Genomic DNA, 17,800 nt, shown 5'->3' with positions numbered 1-17,800 from the left:
CTCTCAACTGCCGGCGAGGAAACCAATTCCTCGTCCAAGGTCAGCAGGGAACGGGGTGCCCCTGAGGGCACCGAGGTCGGGCGGTCCCCAAAATCCACAGAAAGGGGCGCAGGGCCTCTGCACCCCCGGGCGGGAAGGGAGGCCCCGCCGCCCCCTCGGAGCCGCCCTCCGCCCCCAGCCCGTTTGAACCCTTCCCTCACGCCGCGGCCACCTGGGCGCTGCCCGCCTCTGCTGGTGGCCGGGAAGAGGAGGAGGGGGATACCTGGAGCCCCGCGGCACCGCGCCGGCGCAGGGCGGTGGTCGCTGCTCCTCCTCCCCTGCCCTGAGGGGCTGCCCGGGCACCTGCGGCCGGGCGGGCACGCCGCTGCCCTCCACCGCCGAGGCGAGCGGCCCCGGCGAGCTGCCGCCTGTGAACGCTGGAGGGGGCTCTCGGCCGCCTCCTCCCGCCGGCGGCTCCCCCTCCGGGAGGGGGCAGGGTTAGGGGAGGTGCAGCCGCGGCAGCGCGGTGAGCTGCGGCCAGTTCCCGCTCCCCCGGGCTGCAGGCGGCAGCGGGACCCCCCGCCACCTCCGCCTGCCCCTCTTCTCCTCAGCGCCCGGCCCGCTGGGCTCCCTCCGTTGCAAAGCCGGACATGGCGACCCTGCTCCTGCGAGCCCCCCGCTGTCCTCCTCCCTCCGCCACCGCTCCTGCCGCCGCCTTCTCCTCCTCCTCCCCGCGGAGCTTTTAATGGCTCGGACCTCCGGCGGCCAAGCGCGACTGCCCCTGCACCAGCCGCAGCGAGGAGAGCCCGCGGCAGCCCGGGCAGCCCCATCCCCGCACACGGTAAGGGCGGCACGGCGAACAATGGGGCCGGGCGGGAGCGGCAGCGGGCGGCACCGCGGCGAGGGCTGCGGGGCAGGCGGCGGGACCCGCCCGCGGGGCGGCGAGGGCGTGAGGGAGCCGGCCGACCGGGAGCGACGCCCGCGCCTCCGCCGGCACTGCCGCCCCCTCCCCGGGCGGTGACAGCCGGAGGCCCGCGCTGCCCGGCGGACACCCCGCGGGCGCCTCTCAGCCCCGCTTAATCCCATTAGTGCGGGTAATCCGCGGGGAGGCACCGCGCCGAGCGGCGCCCGGACCGCCTGCCGCCCCCCGCTTCCCTCCGGCCGCCGCGGGCGGGCGCAGCCCGGGCGGCAGCGAGGGCGGCCGCTCAACTCGGTGCCTTTTGTTTCACCCCCCGGGCTGTGACCCGGCCCCGGCGGCGGGGCGTCCCCGCGGTGCTTGCCCGGCGGCGGGTGAGACGGCCCCGGACGTCCCTGCGGCGGGGCGGGAGCCCTGAAGGGGACGCTCGGTGGCGGGCGGACTTGGAGGGACGGCCGTCCCCGTTGGCCCGGGGAAAGGTTTAGCCCAGGCCGGCAGCCGGCGGGGAGGTGCCGCTCCGGGGGGCCGTGCGAGCCCGGCACGCCTCCCGCCCGGGCCCCAGGGCGGCTCGGGGGGGCCGGGCCGGGCGGCGGTGGGTGTGGGCGCGGGGTCCGCGCTCGGTCCCGGCCGTTGCCGCCCCCCGGGGGCCCGGAGCGGCCGTTAACGGCCGCGCTGCCCGGTGCTCCCGCCGCCTTCACGGGCAGGGGTGGCTCCGGCCTGGCTCCCTCGACGCCTCTGCCCCAGCTGGAAAGTTCGCCACTTTCAAACCCGAGTGTTTCCCGCTCCCCGGTATGAATGGCCTCAGAGCGGCATGAACCGCTGGGGAACGTTTTGAGTAAACAGAAGTTTATTTTAAAAGTGGGAGCTTGTGCGGAGTAGGCCTTACCTGTTGTGATTTGGTGGCTTTTTTTTTTTTTTTTTTTAAGCACACACAAACTCTTTGAAGTTGTTTTTTGAAGTTGCCGGATTTGCTTGATTGCTGGCATGAAATAAATGAAATGCGTAGCGTATCTTTTTCGGTCACAGCCTTCTTACCAGGGTTTCCTTCAAAGAGATTTGTCCCTGGAGAGCGGAAGGATGATTGCTGTAAAGGAACAGTTATCGCTCAGCTGTTTTATTCTCTGTATTGCTCAGATGCTTTGACTCTTGCTCCTTATGTTGCTTCCAGTATGTATTTTTGCAGCAAGCAGCTGATGTTGGAATCAAGCCAACAAAAATAAAATCCTGAAGGAGTCCAGTTAAGAAGAGCCCCAAACATTGTTCTGAATTCAGATATCCCCTTCCCCTGCTTACAGGTGTTTCTGCAAGAATTGTGGCATCTACCTGGTTAGTTGATCATGAGCCTTTTAGAAATGGTCCCGTGTACCAAGAAAGTACGAAATCCTCTTAGCTAAGCCTCACGTGTCCGACCTGCCAGGGTCTCGAAACTCTGCACTGGCTGACCGGACGGGATGGGAATTATGTGTGTGTTGCATCCTGGGGCTTGTAGTTACTCCGAGGTGCACCTGGCTGGTGAGCTCTGAGTGTGTGAGGACTGGGCTGTTGATGCTGCCAGGTGAGACCTTGTTGTTCCCTGTTGCCCTGACCTTCCCCAGTATCAGAAGTGTCAGGTGCTGAGTTTTAACAGCCTTGTGGCTCAGGGATCCCACTTAATGTTTTTTGCTTTCTATTTCAGTGCTTCATTCTCTTGGGGATGGTTTTTACTCTAGGATTAGTTCAAATCTCTTTTCTCTCCTTTGTAAATAGCAAAGATGCGGGGTTATGCATAATACAGAGTTAACGGCAACTATTTTTGAAAGCTTAGGCATCGCTATAGGAGCCCAAACTAAATTTAAGTTCTTTTATCCCCACAGGCTTAAGTTCAAATGTAGCTGTGGAAGGGATCATTGGTAGTGGGGCCGATTGTCATCATCATGGGAAGGGGTTGGAAAGCTGTATTTCTTTGCTCGTTTTTTGCTGTATCTTGTGTATAGCCAATTAAATGGTGTTGGTTTTTTTTTTTTCTTCTTCTGCACTCTATTTTCATGAACATACAAAATAAACTAGGCAAGTGGGCAGAATGTTGAACGCACAGTACCACGGGACTTCAAAATGTCAAAAGTTGGTAGGAGATTGAAGGTGTAATACCAAAGCCTGACTTTCATTTAATGGCTGGACTTCAAATTGGAAATCCTTCCTTCCTCAACCCCCCCGCCCCGGCTGACACAGTTCATTAGTCATTGTGTAATCAATATCTTAAAACATGCTACTTGTAAACAAACTTTGGAAGAAAATTGCGGGTGATAAATGACCAAATGGAAAACACTACTCTAAATGATGGTTTGAAAAAGGAGGAGGACTTGCATTAGGAGATGTATTTCTGTATTAAAATTCAGATACAGAATTCTGAATTTATGGAGATATTAAGTACATTTTTCCCTTCTGATTTTAGATTAATTTGTCTTAGGAAGAAATCCAAACTTCCACTTAAGAAGTTCATATACGATGAAAATTAGCATCTCTTCTTAAAAAATATGAAAATTCTTGACACTGATGAATATGAGGCTGCTGGTGCTGGCAGCTTTTCAGATGGTGTTTGCTTTGTGATGGAGATATGCAAAATAAATGCTTCTCTGGTTTGAAATATCTTTGCATTAAATCACTGGCTTGCTCTTGGGCACGGATTTCTAAAAGGGACTAACTGGTGCAGTAACTCCCAAACTGGGATCTGCCAGGGCACGAAGCTGGGGAAGATGGTCCGTGGGACCATGTTCTTTTCCCAGTGTTTGCTGTGGAAAGTTGGCTGATGGGCAGAGAAACTTCAGGGCTGACAGTGGGCTAAGGAATCACGTGCACGTTGCTGGCTGAGTGTGTCCCCTCAGGTTTTGCAAGGTGGAAAACTGTCCAGAGAATGACGTTGTATCTTTACTGGTTGTTAATGGTCATCCGTTTCTCTTGAGACTGGAATTCGAAGTGCAAGTCAGTGCTCTGACCTCATCTTCCTGTCTGCTTCGCTTGGGGAAACACAGATCTGCGTCTTGCTGACTGCAGCAGAGATCTGGATCCAGAACTTCACTTCAGTAGAATTGACTCTTTTTTTTTTTTAAACTTATGCTCATAATTAGGAAGTATTTTTTGCAGCTGTAGGATTGGGTTGCAAAACCTGATTATATACTAAAATGAAGTTCTAGGGGATTATTTTTTCAGTTAAACCTCTGTATTCATTTTGGTTGCATTCTGGTGCAGAATCAATGCATTTGCAATATACTCATACTATGCTGAGATGTTAGTGACAGGGACTGTACTTACTGGGTTTGTTTTCTAGTTTGCTTTTTTTTTGTAATTATTTTTTCATGGTGGTTGTCTGTGCTAGCATCCTTATTTTATATTGTCTTTTTTTAGGAAAGCATGATAAAAATTCTGTTTATTGAATTTGGGTCCACCAACTTACCCTGTTTTTTCTGCTGCTTCTTTTAGAAATTGGCATGTTTATCTTAAAAAGGCCTTTCCAGACTTAATCCAGACTTAATTTCATGGCCATGAAAGGTTGCAGTTTGGGTTGAAAGTTGTTTTTTTGTGTGTGTGTGTTGGCGTGTTTTTTTTTTTTTTCTGGTTGCTGTTTTGGGTTTTTTGTTTGGTTGGGGTTTTTTTGTTGTTTTGGTTGGGGTTTTTATTTGTGTGGGTTTTTTGTTGTTTGGGTTTTTTTTGTTGTTTTTTTGTTGTTTTTTTTTAAGTATTATACTTTTCTGACTGGTAAGGTACTGAGTAGATGGTGAAGTTTATAGCCTACAGATGGGCTTCTGAATTCGGGAGAGTAAAGGGCTGACTTGCTTTTCTGGTTGTAAAGGCACAGAAGACAGAGGTATAAAAGGTCATCAGGCTCAGGCAGCTTTGAATTTGTGCAAAATGTCAGTAAATTTGGCCTGCAGAAATGTAGGCGAATCAGACAATTAGGTCAGTCTGCATTGGATGTGGGCACTATCTGTACAATCAGTTGCAGTATGATGAGCTTTTAGCCTTGACTGTAATGATGGGGACTTGATTAAATATTATGAGAAGTGAAAATATGGTACGTCTTTTGGGGGATTTGAGACACCGGGTATGAAACTACTTTTTTGTCTGGAAATATGAACGGGGGAAATTATTTTTAATGTTTGGTTGTCAAAAAAGACTTAAAGGAAAAAAGAATGGTGGGTCTGTTAGTTGGTTCTCACATAAAGTAAAGCTTTGTTGGTGAAGTTCACGGAGGTGCTAAAGTTCCGTTTGCTGGTGATCTCTGAGGGAACGTTGATTTTTGTAATGTGCCCTTGAATGTTCTGCAGTAAAATCTGTACGGTAAAATCCATTGTTGTGTCGCTCTAGAAAATGGAGGAAAGAACTTCCTCAAGCCACGGAATCTGGACGCTGAGGTTTACAGTAGAAGATTTCTGTACGATACACGTTTGTTACTAGTCATGAGGGATACTTGCAAGGAGTTGGATGGTATTTTAGTATAAGGCAGGGATGATGTTTCCAGGCTGTGTTTTCTTTCCCAGGTTTTAAATTGGGTGTAGTAAAGCCCACTGAAAGATGGGAGACCGTGTCTCTGAGGCAGCGTTGCTGGTTCCCTTACTTACTGGTGGTGCCCTGCCCATACAGTGCTCTGCTGCTTGCCATTAAAATAAGGATTTTTTTTTGCTACCTTGGCATCAGTGCTGGAACTTGCTGGCCCATGGTACAAGATTTCTCAAATGAGTAGTAATGTTAACAATGATTTCAATCCCAGTTTCCTTCCAAATAATGTTGACTTGGGTGGCCAAAGTAATGGCGTGGATCTTGCAGGGGTGACTGCATTTTCCATAATGAAAGTATGTTTAGAGGCTATTACACTCCAATTTGATGTCTGATTCTACTCTCTTGTAAGGCTCTTTTAAGTTGCCCTTCCAAGCCCTTTCCCTCACTGGGTATGTTAACAACAGAAAGGGATAAGCTGTTCAACCTAAGGGGAGCTCCCCCTTCTCCCCCAGGTCATAGGTCTTCCCAAAGCATCTATTTCTATGATACAAAAGGTATTCTGCAACTGGAAAAGTATTTGGGCAACTTTGCGGAACAGCTATGACTTCTTGAACAGAGACATTAATAGCAACCATCCCTGCTTGAAACAACACTGAGTGCAGGTGATGTGCTCCATATACAGAGAGGAAATGGGATCGCTGCCTCTGAGACAAGCTGCTCGGGTACCAGGGTTGTCTTGTACAAAACATTGCTAGGGAAGAGCACAGGTTTTTGTAGGTCGAAAGATGAGTTGCTGTTAAACTGAAAACCTATTATAGCAGTAATTGGCAAGAGATGATCCCGTTGGCTGTTTCCTTTTCCGGTCCGGGGCTGCTGCTTCTGCTGGCCACCATTGGCCTTTCCGCGGCTTTCACTCCTCGTTATTGCAGGACCAGTTGTTTGATTGCTGGTCACAGACAACTACATCTCCTTAATCAGGGACCCTTATTGTCAGCCACCTGCACCAGAGGTACAAGTCAAGAAGACATTTGCCAAGTTATTCAAATACCAAATTTGGCACAAAGGGTCTAGCTGCTCAGTAACCAGTGTGCATTTAATTGGCTCTTTCTGCTCCTCACTGTGCATTTTTCTGTTGGTTGCATTCTCTCAAATAATTTTTTTTCTGTGCTTGGCTGAAGTGCTTGAGCTATAGACATTGTGTGTTCATTTCTTCCATCTCTGAACATTATTTTTGGACATGTCCCAGCCTCTGTCTCCCCCCTGAACAATACCAAAGGTGTTCTGCAGAGACCTTTGCAAGCCCAGCGATGGAGCACCAGCAGGCTGCTCATTAGTCTTTTATGTCTCTCCTTATCAGTTTTACTGTGAAACTCCCTATTGCTTTGGTTGCACATGTTAGAATAATTAGGCTTCCCGTTTGGTAGGTTTGTATGGCATAGATTTTGGTCTGAAAGTTCAGGGGAGGGCAAGGTTGCTATTAAATTATATGAAATGGCAAGTATGGCTTTGGTAGTTGCCTTTTTTCATTATGAGGTGGGTTTAAAACAGTCTCGCACAAAGAGAGGCAGGAACCCTGAGCAGACTTTCATGCTGCTTATAAAGGAGATGTTTTCCATTGCATTAGTAAATAAGTGAAAATAAATCTTAAAAACAAGCCTCTTTTTAAGAGGGGAAAAAAGGGGATGTGGTTCTATCGCTATTGGGTTGGAACAGGGCTTCCCATCATTCCCAGGCTCTGGGAGCACAGCAGGTATCAGATGGGCTTGGAGTGTTTCCCTGGCCACCCTGGTCTTCCTGCAACTATGGGACAGGAGAATGGGGTCTCTTTTGGGGCCTGAGGATTTTTTTTGTTTTTTTTTCCTGTTCATTTGTCACTCTCTCATTTCTTGAATTATCCTGGAGTTTGCTACTGCTTCTGGTTTACCATCAAAGTGAAATGAAATTGATTTGTCTTTATTTTGTTAATTCTCTCCAGTCTTACGATTGCAATAACAGCGATCGCAACTTAAAAGGCTCTGGCCAGCCTTTGCTGTGGTGTCTTTTTCAGATTAAGGAAAAGTATGATTTGTTTAGTTTGTCCCTCCCGAGATGATTTTTTCAAACATCAAGGCTAGGAGAAAAGGTAGATCTCTTGTAAAAGTAAGAATGTGCAAAAGTTGTTGTATTTTTTTCTCAGGAGTTTCCTGTTTTCCAGGGAGTGGTCAGTATTCAGGCTCTTAACACTATGAAATATATCAAAGGGCCAATGAGGAAGAATTCAGTTGCTGTACCTTTTGGACAATTAACAGTTTGTACAGCTTTATGTACAAAGTAGTCTCAGTGCACTGTAGAAGTTACACTTTTTTGTGTGAACCTATAAGATTAGCCTCCTTGGAGGTAATTTTTCGTCTTTTTACTTGAAGACCTCAGCTCCTATCTTGTGGAAATTCCTCCTGAAAAATCTCTGTTTAGCATTGTGTTTATAAGATCTGAAACCATTAATGCTTACCTTTAACATATTAAATATTCAATAGTTTTGCTGCATTTTAAACAGAAGCATCAGAATGTGCATGTAGGGAGATCAACTGTATGGTTGTGCCGTTGTAACAACCTGTGTTGTTCATTAGCCATTTTGTATGGTTTAGCGGAATTAACTGGTGTAATGTGGAAAATAGGATTGTTTAATGTTTTGGTGCAGAGCACCATTTTTCCTGGTGTCCTTTGAAACGTTAAGCATAATTTTGAGTACTATGAAAAATAAAGTAGTAAAAACAGTGAAAAGAAATAGAAAAAAAGCAAAAAAGAGAAAATACCTAGAATGTACAGTCAATAAATGCTGAACGTGAAGCTAGCAGAAAATATCCTCAAAAGTGCCTCAATAGCAAATAAATAAATAAAACAAAGACAAAGCAGATGGTGTGATAGTATTGCAGTGGAGAGAAGGGCAAATGACTCTGCCATTTGAATATAAAGAAGGTTTTAAAAGGCGTTCTAATTAAGCGCTGCTCACAGCTCTGCCTTTACTAATAATATTTGAATTTTGAGATAAGTCACAAATGGCTCAATTCCAAGGATATAGGATCTGTTTGCCTAAAACCAGTGAGTTGGAAATGAACTTCTAAGAGAAGAACTTCTAAATGGATCTGTAGGAGAGAAATTGCGGTTGGTAATTTTGTGGGCAGGCTTTTCCATCTCTCTTTTTTTTTTCGTATTATTTACAGTTAAGTCTTGAATGGTAACACTGCCTCTTTGTTTCTGACTATTCTCTGTCTTCACGTTCGTAAACTGTTGGGCACCTTCAATCATATTAGACAAACAATGAAGCTTAATTAAAAAATAAGTGCTAGATGGAGGAGAGGCACAGATCGCTGCAGCTATTGCTGGAGGTCATCTGCAGCTGCCCGGTCGGCACGTGTGTTGGCTGGGCAGTCACGTAGGTACTGCTCAAAGCAACAGTGGTTTCATGCCGGCTAATTAGCAGTGAGTAATTAGGACAGTGTGGAGAGAGGGGTCGGGAAGGCTGGCAGGAGAGGAGGTGGGTGGTGGAGCGAGCCGTGCAGCAGCTGGCTGAGGGAGGACTATCGGTTGGGTGGAAACGAATTTTGAGTAGCTCTCTTGGCCACCAGATGTGAGCACATTTATGTGGTGGCTTTTAGTGGGGAGGGAGCAGACTTAGCACTCGTGAAGCCTGTCCAGAAAGTACAATCTTTAGAAGAAACCTTGGCCACGTTGACACCAAGTGCAGTTTCCCACAGTTATCTGGAAATGCTTCCCCTGGCCGTGAAGCAGTGTGCTTTTATCCAAGGAAGTACCAAAGCGATGGTGTGAGATATCTGCGTGAATTTTACCTCCAGTTGTGTCCAGCTTTTTAAGTGCAAATCAAGGACTATTTCAGATTCTGAACTAAGAAATTATCAGTTGGGCAATACCTCAAACATGAGCATTTCTCCCTTAATTGCGTGTACAGTGAGTATAAGAGAAATAATTGGAGCAGTTTATAGTTGTAATAACGCTTCAAGGATCATTTGAAGCAATGGATGAGCAAATGACACTTGATGGTAGTTCTCTGCTTGAGAAAACCTGACACAGGGAAAGCCATTCCTGTCCTCCTGAATGAAGAGAAATACATGATGGAGGAGAGCTTGGGACTAGTAGCGGCATGCTACAAGCGTATGACTAAAAAATTAGATCACCATTGTGGTGGAATAGCATGTATGTATGTGTTTGTACATAGGATGAGAAGATGAAGTTCAGAAGGGTTTTCTTTTTCTGGAACCAAGTTGTAGACTTTTCATTTTCCTCTGATTCAAAACAAAAACAAACAAAAAGTCTATATATTCAAGAAAATTCAGACATGTATGTGAAAGCATTAAAGCTGAATACAGTGTTGTTCTTAATCAAGTATTTGCTAGGATTGCTTTGACTCCCTTAGATCCGTTGGTAAAATTTATTTAGGCAGTAGGTAAAACTACCAACTTTTCCTTCAGATTTCCTTTCCTTAAAAGTGAGCGTAATGTTTGAAAATGCGTATTTTGTGTTATTTAAAGTACTTCAAGTGGAAAATAAGCAATCTGTTGAGAACAGCTAATACACAGACAAAAAGTAACCTAATTAAAGCTGAAGTAGTTAGCTGTAGAGATGGTGACCTGTTCGAGTGTGTACTGCAATAGATGGATCTAAGTAACAACTACATTTTCCCTTCCAGTGTCATGTAAAGAAAATAACAAGGATTTGGATTCTGTGCAAAATCAGTGTGCTATGAGGATATTATAGCTGCAGGATTAGATTATGTCTGTCCTTCCAGAAGGAAGAATTTTTATTTTAGTGTAAACATAACTCAATAGAAAAAATTCTGACAAGGAGTCTGTGTTCTACTTTTCTGCCTGCTTTTGTCAAAACAAAATGCCCCTTCCAACCTAAACAAAATTCTTTCTACTTAAAAGCACCCTAAGATTGGAACTGAAGCTCGGGTGTATGTTGTGAAGGGAAAATGGTAGCTATGTTAAATGTGAAATGCTTCTAGAAGTTTTAAAGGCTTGTATCTTCGGCAGTTCTGGGCTAACCTTGAAGGAGAATGAGTTTGAGAGAATGGTGATCTGAGCTTGGTTCCAGCTTGGCAAGGAAAATGTGATTTGGAGACAGGGAAGAGAAGGTTAATCAGAATAATGGCTCTGGCCCTTGCAGGTAGATTGAGCCTAATGAAATTAATATATGAAAATTAATTATAAAGGCAACCTGATAATATATGACAGGACCTACGAGGATGTTTAAAAATCCATGAGTAACTCCAGGATTTTTCTGCAGAGGAATTCCCAGGAGTGGGATAAGAATTTCTGCTTTTGTTTTCCCATAGAATACTTACATTGCAGTAAGCAACCACACTACACTCGGGTGCATGTGTTTCCTCTTGCAGTCGAGTAACAGTTTGGCTCAACTTGGGAAAGGCTGAAATGCCCGAGAGCTGGGTTGCACAGTATCAGCTGGGTAAAAGTTTCCTCAAGTCTTCTGGCAGTGCCTGACCTCTGTGAAATAAAATACGCTGCAGCAATTTATAGTTTTCGTGTGTGTCTGTTAACCAATGATTTAATTTATTCTAAGCATTAACTTCCTTGTTTATGACAAATCCTGGAATAGCCTATTTTTTATTCATTAGACTTACAGGCTAAATATAATTGGAAGTTTGTCAGGAGGACAAGCTAGTCTGGTTACTTTTGAATGTGTTTAAAGAAGGTTTCATAACTCCTTCTTTGGTATTCCTCCAGTGAGGCCTGATCCCTTTGTTATCTATGAAGTTTAAAGCTTGAGGGGACAATAAAGACTCAAATCAATTGGAAGTAATTGCAACTAGATCATCAGCATAGTTTTGTTTAATTTACAGTGTTTATTTAGTGCTCTCCTGTTGAGGAAGTTTAATCAGATTCCTCATGCTGTGGGGGACTACAGGGAGGAATACCAAGGATCTGGCTCCTTGTCTTGAGGATTCTACCTTATGTATATGTATTTCTGAGTTAGGGAAAAGTTTTTCATATGTGGTGCAGCAGCTGGAGTGGTTCCTCTGTAACCAGGCACAGGGACAGGGGGTGGGTGTTTTGTGTGGGGTCAGGCTTGTCCCCCATCGATGCTCTGATCGAGAGAGAGGAAATCTGCTTTTAAATTAAATCACACAGCAGCATAGGTGAAATGAGTCCTTTGAATGTTAATACAGTGAATACAGCTGTGTTAATACCACTTTTCTGGTATTTTGGAATAGCCAGAGTAACCTCTAGAAGATGTTGTACTTCTATTCTTGTTTAAGCGTGCTGTTGCGCTGCTCAGCTCTGAGGGCTGTGTTGTTGGAGCCTGGTGCAATAATTATGCTGTGCAGAGCTGGAATCCTTAACCCCCAAATCTGAGAGTGTGCAGGCTATGGGGCAGCTTCAGGCTGCTTTCTTCAAGGAATAAGATTTGATGGGGACAGCTGAAAAGCAAAAGTCTTGACCTTTGAACACATGGAATGTCGCAGGGGATTATCCTTACCCAATATGCAATTAGTTCATGTTAGAGGGAAGAATAGTAACCGGTTTCTTTGTGCCTGTTTCTTTTATCTACCCTTTATTTCCCACTTCTTTCCCCTCCTCAAAATTCCCATACTCATATAAGCTCAGTGTTTTAGCAGTGTTTATGTTTCTTTTTTTTTCCAATTCACTAATAAGACTGAATTTCTTTCTGGGCAAATATAAACATGATCTAAATCGAGGTTCTGTGATTCTATTTCTGCACATCATGGGTGCTGCTGTTGGCAGTCCTGGGAAGAACCATTCTTCTTGTCTTAGTTTTTTGTGAGAAAAAATAAATGCAACAATACTGTTGCCATTGCAAGGCTGAGATTAGGGAAATGTATTTAATCCCTAGAAATTAATCGATATCTGGCTTTTGTTTTTGAAACAAAGGGCAAAGAGTCTGCAATCTGAATCATTCCTTTAATGAAGGTGGGATATTACTTTTATCAGGTTTTCAGGTAGTAAGAACTATTTAGTGTTCTCCAAACCTGGCCATATTAATTATTTGTGCAATATTTACTTGTTTTTCCTTCTTGAATTCTATGCAAGTTTTTATTTCCCAACCCTTTTTTAAAATGCAGTTTCTATCTGTGACAGCATTCCATAGTATTTATCCATAGTATTTGTATTTATCTCTTACATTGATAAGGTAAATGTGATGGAAGGACACATTGTTGATGTTTTGTAAAGTTTCAGTAAGCTTATAGCAGGAACTGTTGCTGGTATGAAGTCCTGGAACTTGTTAGCTGTTCATTTACATCTTCAGCTGAAGTGTAAGTATGTAAGTTTTGAGTAATATTATTTTTCCATTAGTCTTACAGCTTTCTTAATGTTAAGGAAGGAATGCAAGTCTTTGGAGACTCATCTAGGGTTTTGATAGCCCGATAAAACTAAGGTTTGGTTTTGGTGGGGTTTTTTTGTTGGTGTTTTTTTTTTGGTTCGTTTAGGTTTTTGTTGTTGGTGGTTTTGGTTTTGTTTTTTTTTGTGGCATGAAGCCTTTAAATGCTGCAACAGATCTTGTGTATGATTTAGAAGGACTGCAAATGGCAAGCCCAGTATTGGACAGCTATCTTGATGGATTTGTTAGAAGTTTTTTTTTGCCTTCTCCTCTGTGGCAAAATAGTCAGCTGAAGGTTTTCTTTGTGATCATCACAAGGTTTGAATTTAGGATGATTTTTAAATTCTGTGCTTTATCATGTAAGTTTTATGTGTGCTTTGTTCTGTACCATGTGATTGAGAAAGAAAACCTTTCAGAAACATGCACTGATTGTGAGACAGTTATCAACTATTAATCAACTATTAAAAGAATCTATTAATGTCCCTGATCTATTTGTTTATTTCTTTTATTCAGTCATTTTTCCACTAAGAGAAATCCTTTTTTTTTTTTTTTTCCCCCTCCTTTCATGTGGCTTTGCAAGTCAGTATCTCTGTCATTTAACAGATTAGGCACCTTGACCAGTAAACACATATCTTTTACTTGGTAATGTACAGGATCTTATATTCTGACTGGTAATTACCCTTGATGTTAACTTCTTCAGTTTTTGTTTAGTGGTTTGTCAGATGAGGTTCCTATTGTTTCCATTGCTTGCAGAGCTGTATTTTCAGTGATTGATTGAAGAACAAGTTTTAGGTAACTACAGGCTTGAGCCAGGATTTGTATGAATCTTGGCAACGGTCCTAAATTGTCTTTTTTGTATCTGTAATCTGATTCAAGGGCACTTCCTATAGGGACTGATGTTTTTGTTCAGGCTTCTTTCAGATGTCTTAACTACCACTGCTTCCATTAAAAGGAAAAAAAAAAATCTACTCCACGGTTTATGATCTTACTGTTGGGGATCTTTCCTGCTGGTGAACTGGCCTGTCTAAAACTGCTCTAATTCTTCCCTAAATCTTCAAATTTCTCACTCAACTTGCAGACCACATTGCTGATGTGTTGCTACACTTTATTATCCCGCAAACAGTTTGTTCCCTGGCTGCTCTGCTCTGGCGGTCTCCTCGGTTCCCCGGGAAGCTTTTGTTCTGCTCAGGGTCATCGAGTTCTAGTAGAGAGAGTTACCTGCAGGATGGAGCCCTTCAGGAGGACTTGCTGCACAGGGATTTGTCTTCATGGCAATTGCCACTCCAGAAAGATCATGTTAAAGATCCTAGTTACTGGACCAGTAGGTCTGTTGGTGTCTCTCTTTGCTTCTGAATTTTAGTACGTCTTCTCTAGCTGCTATCTTCTGTGTCATGTAAAATATTCTATACATTTGTTTTATTGAAATGTAATTACTCATTATTTTTATTCTGATCTAAAGCAGTTTGTGATTAATAACCTCAAGGTTCCCTTTTGTTACCATGTACTTAGTTGTTTTATCTGTTTTAGTAAGGCATGATGACCTTTTTTGGTTAGTATGTCTGTTTTTCGAGCTGGAGGATGATAGCAGAAGTGTGTCTTGGAATTTCTTGGGTATGCTAGAGACGAAAAAGGGGAGTAAAATATCGAAAATGTTAGTGGAGGGTGGATTCTGTTCTGTAAGATGCTAAAAGTGTGTTAGAGTATGAAAACTTGAAAGCATCACCATTGTTTTTAAAAACTGTCTTTAATAAGGAGTTCATTGATATACTTCTCATAATTCTAAGATTCTTCAAGGAAGCCTGACTTTGCTACAGGAATTCAGTAAGGTTCTACTATGCCATACATCCATTAATAGAGGTTCTCTGCTGACTACTCCTTACTGACGGAGACAGCCACTAATTTGTTTTTATTAGATGAATGCAACTTTGAAGACTCCTCACTGAATGAATCCATTAAGAAAGGTTTCTAAGGGATATCCCATTTTTGCAGAACATACAAAAAGTCAGAGTAACTTTGCAAGCTGAAAGCTGCAGTAACATACTCTTAATTTCCCTTAAAGCAATACCGCATGTGGCTGTTCTGCTGGTTCTTCATGCTTACTAATTGAGGGGGAAAATACTTTAAAAGGATTGAATAATCATACCCATACTTTTAAAAATCACATTGTCTTCCATTAAAATAAAATCCCATTTTTTTTCCTTAACAAGATCTAACAACTTCATAGGCAGTTATTTATCCTTTTCCCAATCTTAAGCACTTCCGGCAGTTTAGAACCAAGCCCTGAGCCTCCCAAATTGTATACATAGTATTCCCTGACTACTAACTAGTCCTAGTAATTGCAAGACTTGTACTTTCTTGCAAGAAGGGTGAAAATGTCAGGTTCGTGAATCTGTCTGCTTTGTTTGATAACAACCTCCGTGATTTTTCTAGCAGTTTTATTTAAACTTGACTCAGTGAACAAAGAAGTGTAATTCACTTAGAGGCTAAACTTTGAGGCAGTGGTACAGGAAAAACTCTGTAGACTTGGTAAATGGGGATGTAACCCAGGATCCACCAGAGCAAACACAGGAGATAATGTGGATGGTGAAGCTGCAGGGTTTGGCCTTGCACAGAGCTAATAACCACAGGGTAGGAACAGTTTATCCTCTGTCCATGGGATGCTCATGCTGACCTTGCTGCATTGCGCGGGCTGAGAATAGTGTGGCCTTCCCCAGCATGCCAGATCTGGGGAAATCTTACTGGGAGAAGGGGAGAATTAGATCTTGCTAGACACCAGCATAGCGTTGTATGAGGCCTTTTTCTTTTATTCCCCCCCTGTAGTCCCGTACCGCAAATATTAAGCATGTTGGTAGATTTTCAGGATTGTGGTACAGTTACTGAGCAAAATGTGTTCTATTTCTGTAATCTGTAAAAGCAAGTAGAGTTTAGCAAAATTATTGCCAGGCTAGAAGATAAATAGACTGGTTTATATTCAAGAGTTTATTTCAGCATAGTTAGAACTTCAGAACCTTTCTGGTGTGAATCTTTTATTCTACATACGAGTTGCTGTGTGCAGCTGGGATGCTTTCAAGTGGTCCAGGGATTGCTCATACCTCGCGTGAAGTGTTACCCCAGCAGGTCAGTTAAAACTCGCAGTTGGTACCATAGTCATTATCTCCTCTTTAGGACCATTTTATGAATACTTGAAAAGTTGGCATAACTTGCATCGGTACAGCCTTCTCTTGATTTTTGCAGAAACATCACTTCTTTTCAGGCAGAGATATTCCAGGTGGTGTTTCTTGGAGGGGCAGAAGGGAGAACGGGCTTCCATGTCTCTCTTTAGGTAAATGGGTTCTCTTCCAACACCTAGTTTTTCTGTGCTTGATTCCTTGATAATCATCTCACTGAGAGCATCCTTTGTGGCAGTGAGCCACAGAGGCTGGTGTTCTTTAGTTGCATGCAACTTGAAATTCAGCCTCTACTTGTAAGAAAACAGAAACTGAGCTGTATTTTTACTTCTGTAACCTTTCAAAATTTCAAGACTTAGAAACATCGGAACAATTATGATTTCTTTCCAAAGCAGAGGAGAAACACCCCTCTTTCTAAAGCATTCCAACATGCTTATGGGCTATTTTTGCATAGATGAGTTGAGAATCTCCTGTAACACAAAACAGAATCACAGAGTGGTTGGGGTTGGAAGGGACCTCTGGAGATCATCTAGTCCAACCCACCTGCTATAGCAGGTTCACCCAGAGCAGATTACACAGGAATGTGTCCAGGCGGGTTTTGAATGTCTCCAGAGAAGGAGACTCCACAACCTCTCTGGGCAGCCTGTTCCAGTGCTCTGGCACCCTCACTGTGAAGAAGTTTCTCCTCATGTTTAGATGGAACCTCATTCATTTCAGTCTATGCCCGTTGCCCCTCATCTTATTGCTGGGCACCACTGAAAGGAGTCTGGTCCCATCCTCTTGACACCCACCCTTGAGATATTTATAGCATAAATAAAGTCTCCTCTCAGCTTTCTTTTTTCCAGACTGAACAGCCCCAGCTCTCTCAGTCTCTCCTTGTAAGAAAGATGCTCCGGTCCCCTCATCATCTTTGTAGCCCATCGCTGGACACCCTCCAGTAATTCCTTATCTTTCTTAAGCTGGAGAGCCCTGAACTGGACACAGTGCTCCAGAAGGCTCTTCATTTACAGTCATATTCTGGGGCCTGGTTGAGGCAGAGTGGGTTTTTTGGCTGCTGCACGTTATGTCCCTGCGTGCGCTTCCCTCGATCCCCATGACAGTCTGGGGGCTCTGCTGGGGCGGCCTGGTGGCTGCTGTGCCCTCCCTGCTGCAGCCGCATGGGTTCGGGGAGAGACAAAGCCGGGAGCTGGGAAAGCACCAAGACATTGGCAAAGAAGATGTTGAACTTCTTCGTTGCGTTTTCTTTAAATAGTAATGAGAGGTCAGACCCCGAATGCTGGCAGCAGTCTGCTGGTACTTATCAGGATTTTGAGTAAAGTTGTTTCGGTTTGGAAGCAACAACTTGGGAATATTTAATTTAAAATCTGTGGTGTGAGGTGGCTGCAGTGTTTGATATAGAGCTTGTGAAGTAGCAAAGCTCCGGATGATAACCGTGTTGAAACTAGGATGGATAAAAATAATGTGAATGTCTATTTTTAAAAAAAACCCTTCCTGTTCAGTATAAGAGTGGCAAATTAAATGTGTACCATGGTAACTACTTTTGGGAAGGCCTTACCCATACCTGCTATTTTCACTTAAATAAAACACTTGGTATCAGTGACTTCTTAAATGAAGTAGGTCAAATGATGCACCTTTTGTATTGTCATTTATAGTATACATTGTGTACAGTCACTTAAAATATATAACGGGGAGCTACCCTTTACATTTTTTAGATCTCTGTTTTAGTGTCTTTACACTGGATAAAGCTCTGCTTTTTTACATTTTTCCAAGTGTAAGTACTTTTCATTTTTTGAGAAGCAGAAAAGCTTTTGCATTATGTGTTTGCTTTCAATTTAGCTACCAGATGCAGAGAGGATATTTTCTTTTTGAATAAACTCAGGACTGAGAACTCATCTGGGAGCTCAGAAAG

At 43.8% G+C, this 17,800-nt stretch overlaps 1 protein-coding gene across 5 annotated transcripts in view; it reads left to right on the top strand.

Annotated features, from left to right (window-relative positions):
* Window positions 1–496: 496 nt before the first annotated feature.
* Window positions 497–17,800, top strand: part of FARP1 (FERM, ARH/RhoGEF and pleckstrin domain protein 1) — a 221,971-nt gene continuing 204,667 nt past the window's right edge. For all 5 annotated transcript variants that reach the window (XM_065643079.1, XM_065643070.1, XM_065643061.1 and 2 more), the window contains exon 1: window positions 497–820. The gene's annotated coding sequence lies outside the window, so the exon portion shown is untranslated. The remainder of the gene's footprint in view (window positions 821–17,800) is intronic.

The sequence above is a fragment of the Caloenas nicobarica genome, chromosome 1 (assembly GCF_036013445.1).
Source record: "Caloenas nicobarica isolate bCalNic1 chromosome 1, bCalNic1.hap1, whole genome shotgun sequence".
In the NCBI taxonomy this organism is placed as follows: domain Eukaryota; kingdom Metazoa; phylum Chordata; class Aves; order Columbiformes; family Columbidae; genus Caloenas; species Caloenas nicobarica.
Note: the sequence above shows the minus strand (reverse complement) of the source record. Positions and strands in the feature narration are given on the sequence as shown.